Raw genomic sequence first — 11,095 nt, 5'->3', positions numbered from 1 at the left:
AGAGGCTGAGATAGAGGAGGTGACAGGCTTGTTGGGGCTTGCTGCCTCTGGAGAGGTACCGAGCACAGCCTCTACCGCTCTGCTCTGCATTCCTGGGAGCGGGGGGAGAGCGCCCGGAGATCATCTCAAGAGAAAAAAAAAAAAAAAAAAAAAAAGGTGAAAAAGAATTCGCTCGACCTCTGTTACTGCTAAGAACCTTTTCAGAAAAGCCTTTACTCCTGTCACGGCAGGACACAGCCTGACGTGAGGTGACCCAGCCAAAGCACCCAGCGCAGAGCGGAGCTTGGCTGCGGAATGGGAAGGCAAAAGAGAAAGCAGCCGGCAGGCGGAAAACGCGAATTTTCAGTTACGGGAGATTACAGGGAGCAGAGATCAAATTCCAGCTGCGTCGCGGGGCCCGCGCTCTGCCCTCAGGTACACGCGGCTCATTCCGCCCCGGAGGGACCGGCCGGGCTGCGGGGACGGCCCGAGGGGGACAGCGGGCAAGGAGCCGCGCCTCCTCCTCCTCCTCCTCCTCATCATCCTCCTCGTCATCCTGCTCGTCCTCCTCACCGCCCCGCTGCCTCTCCCGTCCCGCTCTTCATCGCCATCCCTGTGGCCGCCCCCGTGTCCGTCCCTATCCCGGCCCCCAGCCCCGTGCCCTTCCTGGTGCCCAGCCCCGTCCCTATCCCGGTTCCCAGTCCCGGTCCCCAGCACTGTGCCCAGCCCTACCCCGCTCCCCAGCCCTGTCGCGGTCCCTGTCCCTGTCCTTAGCCCTGTCGCGGTCCCTGTCCCTGTCCCTAGCCCTGTCGCGGCCCCTGTCCCGCTCCCATTGCCGTGCCCGTCCCGCTCCCAGCCCGGTGCCCGGCCCGTCGGCTGCCGTGGGCCGGCGGGAGGCGGCGCCGGGGGGAGGCGGGCCCTGCCCGGGAGGCCGGCCCGAGCGGGGGAGTTTATCCCGCTGGAAGGGAACAGCTTCTCCCGCTGAGAACTGACAGCGCCAGGTCAGTGCGGGCTGCGGGGACCGTCCCCGAGGTGAGGGGCCGGCGGGGGCAGCGCGGGGCTGAGGGAGCCGCGGGGCGAGCGGGCACGGCGGGGAGTGCGGGACGGGAGCGGGGCTGCCGGGGCTGCCGGGGCTGCGGGCGGGCAGGGCGCGGAGCCCCGGCGCTGCGGGGATGCTCCGGGCCGGGCCGGCGGCTCCGCCGAGCGGGGAGAGCCGAGCCCCGGCGGCAGCGCAGCCGCGGAGCCGCGGGCGGTGCGGGCGGGATGCGGTGCCCGGAGCTCCCCGGCCCCGCTCCAGGTGCGGTGCCGGCGCTCCGGCCGGGGCAGCCCGGGCGCTGTGTCCATGGTGCTGCACCGGCTCCGGCAGCGCAGGATGCTCGGGGCCGGAGGGGCGACGTCCCGCCCCGCAGCCCTGGAGGTGATGGGGAGCGCGGATGGATGGGTGGATCCGCTGCGCGCCGACCATTCCTGCCGCCCTTGGGGAAAGCAGTGCTGGGCTCACCTGGCTGTGCTCTCGTAATGAATGAACAGCTCTTCTTCTTTTTTTTCTTTTCTTTTTTTTTTTTTTTTTCTCAATTTCCCAATCGCAGAAAGTCGGGGAGCCTCACTCTCCCAGCCTGCAACAACTGAGATGCTATGTTGAAATATATTGTGTCTTGATGGCATGCCTCAGGTTCGCAGGAGCGTTTTGTAATCTTCCTGGTGTCATTTCTCCCCGGGGTATTCTGCAGCTTAGAGAGTGCAAGTTCCTGTGGTGTTGTAACTTTGTGGCCCTGTGTACACACGACAGTGCTATGCTGACTTAACAGGGATGCGTTCATTAATATCAGTGATGTAAGGCTGGTATTTATCGTGATTAAAAGCCGAGGCAGTTGTCAATTTCTGGATGTCCTGCGGAGTTTAGGTGCCTTTAAATCAGATGGATCAGTTATCATTCTCCTTGAAATAACCAGGGGGTTGGGTTGGATTTGTGTTTGTGACTCGCTGCCCCATCTTTGAACAGGATTTTTTCTGAAGAACACGATTATAATGTTCCATTTTAAAATATCTATTTTCTGGTAGCAATTAGTCCATTATTTAATAAGTAATTTACCTTTTAAAAGGTTACTATGATTTGTTACTAGTTAACTAAAAATCCCCAGTGTACACCAAACGACTGCAACATATGATACAGAGTGCTCTCCTTTGAAAAGAAGTTTCTCATAGTGTGCTCTCGTTAATATCAGAACTTAGTGCATCAAGCGATGTGTTTGACATCATTTTTCACTTTGGCTGTCACAAAAAAAAAATTGCTGCAAAAATTGCTCAGAGATTTAATTATGAGATTACAAGAAATCACTGCTAGCAGTGTGTTAAGGCATGTGGCACAATATAAGCATGGGCTTGTCAAGGGGAGAGAGAGCTGAAAAAAAACCAGTTGGCACTGACTTTGAATGATAACCAATCAGAAATATAATATAAAGGTATTTTTACACAGACAGTTTTTGAATTGGAATGTTCTTAGGCATCAGTTTTGTAAAATATCTCACTCGTTAGTGAGTCCAGAGGTTCAGAGATTCTGGATTTCTAAACAGTCTGGAGATGGTCTGCGCTTCTTAGAAATGCCTCCGTGCCAAATTCCCAGATAATACAATATATTTAATATCAGCATTCAATGAAGCTTCCATTAAAATATGGAATATACAAATCACATTTTTTCCTGATATAAAATTGTATTTCATGTAATGAATTCTGAAATCTTAGAATTTGATTGAAGAATGTTAAAACCATGCCTTTTAACCTTCCTTATGGGACTGATAAAGGCACCCATTATCAACAGTGCTTCTCAATCTGGCTCTTCTGTGGGCTTTTTGAATAACCATAAGTCCATTTCTCAATCAATGAAATAAATTGGGCACTTGTTTCAATTACTTTCAGTGTGATTTCCTACTTAGAGTAATGGCTAATAAAATGAATTTTGAAAAAAAAAATATTATAAAAAAGAGAAAAGTTTAAAAGTAGAATGAAAACTCTGTCTTGTACAAAGCTGGACTAAATAATGAGAAGTAAACTTAATACTTTGTTTCACCTTGATTGGTGAGGCCCTCTTCAGGTATTTTTTATATGTAATCTGCTCAGAGTGGAGTTAAATACTTTTCCTAGCCCTTTTTAGTAGCCTAATTGTGAATCGCTAATTGTGCATGTTTGATATTCAGAATCTGAGTTTCTTTTACAAGCTTTTTCACGAGGGTTATTCCCATGTCCTTCTCTGTCACGCAGTAAAAGTTTCCAGTGCAGTTACTCAAGAGGAATCATCCTACAGTTACAAATTCTCCATGCTAAGTTCTTTAAAGTCATGGCTACAACACTTTCCATTAGTTATTGCTACTGATTTCTTTCTTTAATCACTAATAGGTTTATTAAATCCAGCGTGATATTAGATGATAAGTGCTAATTATTTCACTCTGCATTTCCATAATGGTGTGCAGTTTTTTAACAGCAGGATCTGGTTTGCAAGGTGCTTTATGCCAAATGCTCTTTGTGTGTCAGTTCAGTTTTTGTGAACGAACAAGAGAAATAGTTAGAAATAATCCAAAGCAAGAGAAAATCGTTGTACTCAAGTCCTACTCCTCGTGCCACAAACAGAACTTGGGGGTTCCCATCAAGAGGTCAGTTTGAAGGGCTTCACTTACAGAGTACTTGTGGAAAAAAATCTCCTCCTTGCCCACGACTTTTTCCCTGTGGAGGCTTTTCCAAGGCAGAAGAAAAAACTGAAAGAGCCGTAAGATTTGTCTTCAGATTCTCAGGAATATGAGACATCATTTGATTCCTACATTAAACGATAAACCTTTTATATTTATTTTGTCTCTTCCCCCCTCCACTTTTTATTTTCCACAGAGGGAAGAGCCCAGGGAGGGTTTTTTTCAGCTGTGCTTTGTTTTAAATGTAGAGTAGTCCACCTTCTTCCAGTGGTGCAGCTTTCAGGTTCCAGGGGCAATGCAGAAAATGCTGGTGCTGGGAAAATTATCATCCTGGTACTCAGCCCTGTAGACTCCCAGGTCTTGCAGGTATAAGGAAATAGGAAGAAGAAAATAAATGTGGCAACCATCGGAAACATTGAGTTTCTGCTTCAGCATCAGCTCTTCTTCTGCAACCTGGACTTTCCTCTTTCTCCCACTACAACGTTGTCAGCTCTTCTCACACTGCAGGGCAAATTACAATAAATCTGTCATAGAATTTTGCTCTTTAAATTTAGAGGGAGGGGGAAAAAAGAAAATAAAGCAAGGCCTATTCTGCAGTCTTCCCATCCGGAAACTTTCGCAGAACTGAAGTCAATTTGATGATGTTCACATTTTTCTCCCACTCCACCCACACCTTCCATTATATTATTTGGCCTGTTTGCCCTCTCATAAACCACTCTATAGAACTGAACTAAACAATGACATCATTCTCCAATTAAAATTCATGATACATGAACTATATAGATATTTTTTAATTACCTGTGTTGCAGTAGTACCAAGCAGTTTAGTCAAGACTGGGGCCATCTTCTTACTCAAATGAAATAATTGCCCCTGTCCTCAATACTGTGTGATCTAGGACACGGGAATGCAAAGAGTTCCCCATTTGCAATGGAGAAACAATGTAGGAGGGGAGATTGAGGCAGAAAATGAAATTTGAAATGTCAGTGTGTCCATTTTTGCTTGCAAGAGTGAATGATGCTGGCAGTGATCATTCTAATCATTATTCTAAGCATTCGAAGCATTATGACAGGAAAAGTTAGGTATTTGTGTGGTAAATCCCCAAATTTGCAGCAAAAAACCCCTCCTCAACTCCTCTTCTCTTCAGCTGGCAGTTTCTCAAGCTTTCCCTGGAAATAGGAAAACTTTTCCCCTTAGACAGGGGAGGATCAGGAACCTCCAAATGCGAGCTGTGAATTTCTGGAATGGACTAGCAGGAGATGCTCTGTGGACTTGCATAAGCCACCCCCTTTCCTCATGACTAAGCAGATCTCCTCCATGCCATGCACATTCAGGACAAAGTCTATGAATTCAAGTCTCTGAATCCCAAAGTCTACTCTGCTGGTTGATAATTAGCAGTTTACAGAACACAAAGCTGCCACAGCTCTGGGGGTGCCAGGGCCAGCATTGCGTGGCTGTTGGGGTGACCATGGGGTGTGCTTCTGGACATGCTTATAGGGGATGTGTGTGGGGAGGGAAGGGATTAACCCCGTGTTAGGAATGGCTCCCTACTCATCTCAGCAGTGCTGAAAGGCTCCCTGTAATTTCTGATAACACTGGATAATAAATATTAGGTAATATCCCAACAGAAAATACACAGAGCACTCCACGCTAGCAAAGGAACTTCATGGTTTAATGGAAGATGCATAGAATCCAAAAAAAAAAAAAAAAAAAAGAAATCAAATCCCAGCTTTCTTGAGGTCAGCAGTGGATGAGCTGTTTCAGCAGGATCAGGTTTGCAGTGATAAAAGTTTAGTCCTCTGTGCAGTTTGCTTCCATGCAATTACTGCTGAATTCCTGCGTGGCTGTGGGTTTCTTACGCTTAAAATTGAGGGTCTGGCTCTAAAGGAATTGCTGCTTGCTCTGTGAGACCAAATGCCTGAAACTAAATAACCATGAGTATGTATTATAGCTGAAGTCCTACATGTTTTTTTTTAAAACTTGTAAGAAATGCCAGTGTAACAGGAGGAGTATATTTATCTGCCTTGTTTGTGATCAATTTCTTAACGTGTTTCAACTCCAAATGAAACGCCAACATTTTGGTGCAGACGTTGCTGTTGGTGTTAGTTGATTTCTAGACTTCAAATTAGCCATGAATTCTACTTTTGGTCTTCTAACAGCTATTATTATGCCATTATAAAATAGTCTACTCTGTGCTGCTTTAGGGGCTGTTGGAATTTCATGAGCTCCATGGGGATTGATGTCTTTCCTCTTTATCACAGATCGGATTGTGACATATTTTAGATTCCCTTTTGCCAGAATCCTCCAATTTTTTTAATGGCTCCAATTCCTCTGGCTCACCTGTGTGTATAAAATTCTAAATGTGTGATTTGCATCCAGACACCTTCAGCTGTATGGAATATTTACAGGATCAGGCAAGGCAGTGGAAGTTTTCTTCTTGCATCTTGTGTTTTTCCGCCCCGTTCCAGCATTTGCTCTGCAGAGAATTTCATATTTGCACAAAGCAGTCCTGCCCAGAGTTATGAGCTCGTCTTAAACTTTTTACACAATGCGTGATTACACCGTGTTGCATAAAATGGGATTTTTATGTTATAATGTTGCATGAGAAGTCCATAGTACTTGTGTGTTTGTTTAGATTTATTGAACAGAGAGGTTGTGCAACTGCTGCTACTATTTGTGGCCGTGTAGCAGCAATTTTGAAGTCTGAGAGGCTCTGAACTCAGGTTGCCATCTGTGTACAGACTGATGGACATTTTCACTCCCTGTGCTGGGGGAATATTTGGATGTTGCTGGGAACTAAGTGCTCGACCATGGTGCTGTGAGAGAGATGTCAGGCTACCAAAAGACTCAGGTTGTTCCACCAAAAAAAGGGAACTATGGAAAGAAAAATGTTAATTACAGGCTTTAACACTCACACCAAGATCTTCTAGTAGGGGTGGTCAGAAAAACAGGTTTTACTACCTGGACCTGGTGCTTTGTGGTGCTATCTAATATGGGGGCTCGTGGAAAAATGCAGCCACTTCTATTTACTGCCTTTCATAATGTACATATTTCCTCATGATAGGTTTAGGTCCTGACTTTTTATGTCTACAGTAAATAAAACTGAGAGTTTATCCTTTCATCTCGAATGTGTTTTCCTTGGAGTTGCTGTTCCCTACAGTGGTATTTCAGCTACAGTATTTTATGCTGAATCTCAGCTTTTAAGCTTTGTAGAAGCATGTTATTATGTGGTACGTTGCTAAATTGATTTTTAATCCTACCTATGAATGTAAAAAAAAAAAATTGAGAAACCCAAATTTTATTTTCAGTTACACCCAGAGAAATCTATAGATAAGCAAGTACAGAAGTACATGAGGGCAAAAGGTTGCTTTATTTACTCAGAGTTTATCTCTAAACTTATTCAGGACCATATTCAGGGAGAAATTTTGAAGAGGCCGCAGCAGAGGGTCTCATTCCCTTCAGGATGAGGGAAGAAATAGAATATTTAGTTCCTTTCTAGCAGGTATTATGTCTAAAACAAAGTTCTTGCACTGACTTCATGATGCTCCAATCCTCCTAAAGTTCCCCAGTGATAGGGGATGGATTTATTTCGTGGAGTCACTGAAGTTCTGCAAAGGTTTCACTCATTTTCTTCCCTTTTGTCACTCGCAAATGACAACATTTGCGCTTTAGCTGCAGATTTGAGATGCTTTGTTTGTACATCAAGGCATCATAACGTGTTTGAGGTTTGAAATTATAAGAAACACTAAGAAAAATAGGCAAGTGTTCTATTTCTTTTAAATATGCCATGGTATTGGCAATGTTAACTGAGTGTTACAAATGGGTGCTCATGTAGAGGTGCAGACTTTCCGAGTTTTGCCTAAAACAGGATTAGAGGATGTGGAAACAAAAGTTCTGCAAGTGTGCTTTCACTTTCAGAATTTCCAGCTGTGGCTGAAGATGGTTTGGGATGATAAACAAGATGAAGCTTTAAGCCTTATTTAAAACGAAAGGGTTTCACATTGAATCAGTTCTCTGAATGAAGTAAGCACCGTTTAGAAGGTTTATTTTCCTGCATTTGGTTTGGGTGTTTTTACATTTACATTACAGCTATTGCCAGAACTGCTGAATTGGCCTGGAGTGGATTCTTTAGTAAAGATCTCATCTAAAAAGGACTTGTTCATTTGACTACAGAACAAGTCTCCAAATTGGTGCCACAAAAGTTTCAGGCCTTGAATTTAAAATAGGAAAAAAGCAAATACTCAAGAATTCCATTGAAAGCCTCAGGTTTTTTTACCTACAGTTTCAATGTATTTTTCATCAGTAAGGCAATGCAAAATAATTTTTTAAAATCTCATGGAAGCTTAATTAGTAGTTCCTACCTTACTTCTTTGGGCTATTATCACTGTTGTTGTTGTAATAATAATAATAATAATAATAATAATAATAAATGCTACTGGAAGCAAATTCCACCCCTGCTTTGCCAGCTTTTGGGGCATTATTTGTGGTGTGAGCTCTCCAGTTGTCTCAAACTGGTGAATTTTTGTTTTTGCGACACAGAAGGAAGAACATCAGGCCACGATGAACAGGAAACTCAAGAGGGCTCTTTGCATGGCTTCCTTTGGGCACTGCCCAGATTTTGTCCCCTGACCCTCGTGTGACCAGCTTTACCAGGACATTTATTCTGTTCCCAAAATCTGCTTTACAGACAGGCTTTTTGCAGGAGTCCAACCCCTTTGGATAAAACCCACATTCAAAATCCTTGCAGTGCTTCAGGTTTTCAGACAGGGTAACACCTCAGGTTATGCAAGCTGCATTCTGACACAGGTAATGACATTTGAGGAATTATTTTCTTAGATCAGGATTACTGATTTATTAAGAAATAGTGATTACAGCACAGCTGGCGTGGGCAGGGATTCTTGACAGTGCTTGAAGTACTGGGAAACCCTCTAGCATCAGGCACCCACTTTTCCTACAGCAAAGATGTTTTCTTGCAGATGTCTTCTTGAAAAAGTTTGGGCAAAGAAAACCGCAATCCCAAAATAGAATATTAAATTTCTACATGCTTAATTTATATTTTAAAAAAAACCCCACTCAGCAGGGGAATGTCAGAGTCCACAGTGACAGGTCCCATTATGAAATGAGCCTATCGCTGCTTTCATTGGTATCTCTCAATTTTTTCATGAGTCACAGTTTTGTTGAGAAGGGCATTTTTTGATGCAAGGAAAGGGTTGCGCACAGCACAGCAGCACTGTGAGCTGTACACAATCTGCTGTTTCATCCTTCATGATGTAACCCTGAGGATGTGGAAGTCATGTGCGCTCCTTCCCATTCTTCTTTTTTGGTGCCAATTTCGAGTAGGTGAGAGATCAGCCGAAAACCCAGAAAAACTGCTGTGCATTTTCTCAATCCTGCTCTGAAAAGATAACAATATTACCAGCGCCCTCCTCTTCGCTAATATCCATACACCAGAATTTATGCAGAATAGGTGGAGTGATGTGCAATGTTAAGATTGGCTCCGTGTTTTTTTTTTTTTTAATCTTGTGAAATAGCAAGATTATCTTTAATCTTAATAGAGGCTACTGGTGTGCAGTGTGATTAGATTAATTGCAGTGGTGGATTAGGGCAGGGATCTAAGGCCAGTGTGGGACTTTGGAGTCTCAGCAGAGCAGGGAGTTGGGAAAATGGGAAGAAGCTGTCCACAGTGAATATCAGGAAAGGAAATTAATTAATTAATTAAAGGAAATTTCAGAGGAAGGCAGCGGGCAGATTAGCTGTGCCTGCTGGATTTCTTTATTTATTTAACCTTTTTTTTTTTTCCAATGAAAGTATTGAAAAAAAGCAGGGGGAATTCTTTAAAAAAATACAGATGTTTGACTTTCTTTCTCGAAGCTTAAGAGTTTATTGTTGGAACCCTCTTGATTTTGAATTCTTCTCTCTGGTCTCCTATGAGATTTTCAGCTTTTCTTGGTTGAAGATATGCTGACAATGCCATTACTTGGCCTTTCACTGTATTTTGGCATCCCTGCTCATTGTTCTTTTTCTGCCCAAGTTTGCTCTGTTTTTCAAATCTAGCCTCACTTACGACTCCTCTGAGGACAGGAACTGTGTGCTCTGCTAACAACAAGTGACAGCTTTCCTGTCACTGGGGACGGCAGAGCGGGCAGTGGATGTTCCTGCAGCCCGGGGGAAGTTTAGAATAACAATAACTCGTCCGTACACTGAATTTGCTGTCCTGCAGAGTGCCTACGTCCTGTGACGCAGGCTGGGCAGCAGATTGCTGTCCCCTCCCCTCCCCAAGAACAGGAAGGCACAGCACAATGTTAGAAAGCATGTGGCAATTTCCAATTTTCTGCTCCGGCTTGACCCTTAGACACGAGAGTGGCTCTTTTGTTGGCACCGCTGAAAGAACTGGGCTGGGGATCTTCACGGAGAGGCAGAGGGAGTGGATTTCAATTTAAAAATAAAGCAAAAACCACGGCAAATTGCTGGATGTGCACACAGTGGGACCGTCTCTGCCTTTACTCCCCAAAATTTTGAAGGGAGGAATGAAGGGAGGAGAAGGGTTGAGGTGAATATAGGAAGAGAAAAGCTGTAATTGTCCTGCAAGGAAGGCAGGAAAAAGCAAGGAGGAAGAAGAAGTTGATGCAGGCATGGTTGCCACTTTCCTGACAATTACTCCAGGAAAGGCTAATGAATGTAGTAATTATACCTGGCAGTTACTCTGGGGAAGAAAGGAATTCTCTGGAGTTCCAAAGAGCCCGAGTGATAGAGCACTCATTCAGCCATGAATATGGAAATGAAATAAATGAAGTAAAGACAGTGTAGGCTAAACACTAAACAGACTGTTGTCTGCTTCCAGGGTGGCATTTAAACTGTTCTACAGCTCCTGCAAGGAAAGATCCTCTGCGTGAGAGTTCCTGAAATTAAATCAGAGAAAAAAGTTGGGAAATGTGCTGCGGAGAGGAGAGTGGCAGTGGGGAGATTTACTGACAGAGCCTGGAGGATTTTCCTCCCTGCATCTTCTAAAAGCCTCTAATTCTTCAGAGCAGGTTCCCTTCTTTCCTTTGGCGCTGAGCAGCAAAACTGCTGAAAAAGGGGTTTTCCTCTGAATCCATGGAGGATGTGGATTATCCTAAAAGCTGGGGGTGATTTTGAGGTGCCAGGACATTGTTCACTAGTCTCAGAGTAGGAGATGAGATTAAGATTAATAATTATAAATATGAAGAATTGTAAATATGAGAAAATAGAAATATGAAGAATTAGAAATAAAAATACTTATAACTGCCTTCCAGTTGGCTGCAGGATTGTCATTTTCATATTGGAACCCTGAAGCGGCAAAATATTTCCTGTATTTTTATGAGACATGAAGATGGGTGGGTGAATGCCTCTGTTGGATGGCAACTACAGGAATTGGATCTTTATCGAGAATGGAACTTGTATTTTAGAGTTTTCCATCT

At 44.0% G+C, this 11,095-nt stretch overlaps 1 protein-coding gene across 3 annotated transcripts in view; it reads left to right on the top strand.

Annotated features, from left to right (window-relative positions):
• The first annotated feature begins 357 nt into the window (after window positions 1-357).
• Window positions 358-11,095, top strand: part of PPARG (peroxisome proliferator activated receptor gamma) — a 53,158-nt gene continuing 42,420 nt past the window's right edge. The window contains exon 1 of one of the 3 annotated variants that reach the window (XM_066195570.1): window positions 358-414. The gene's annotated coding sequence lies outside the window, so the exon portion shown is untranslated. Of the gene's footprint in view, window positions 415-890; window positions 1,012-11,095 lie in introns of those variants that run through there. The other 2 variants (XM_066195568.1, XM_066195569.1) reach the window with 2 other exon arrangements.

Source organism: Chamaea fasciata, unplaced genomic scaffold, assembly GCF_029207755.1.
Source record: "Chamaea fasciata isolate MVZ Bird 193981 ecotype frontalis unplaced genomic scaffold, bChaFas1.0.hap1 SCAF_13, whole genome shotgun sequence".
NCBI classification, from domain to species: Eukaryota; Metazoa; Chordata; class Aves; order Passeriformes; family Sylviidae; genus Chamaea; species Chamaea fasciata.
Note: the sequence above shows the minus strand (reverse complement) of the source record. Positions and strands in the feature narration are given on the sequence as shown.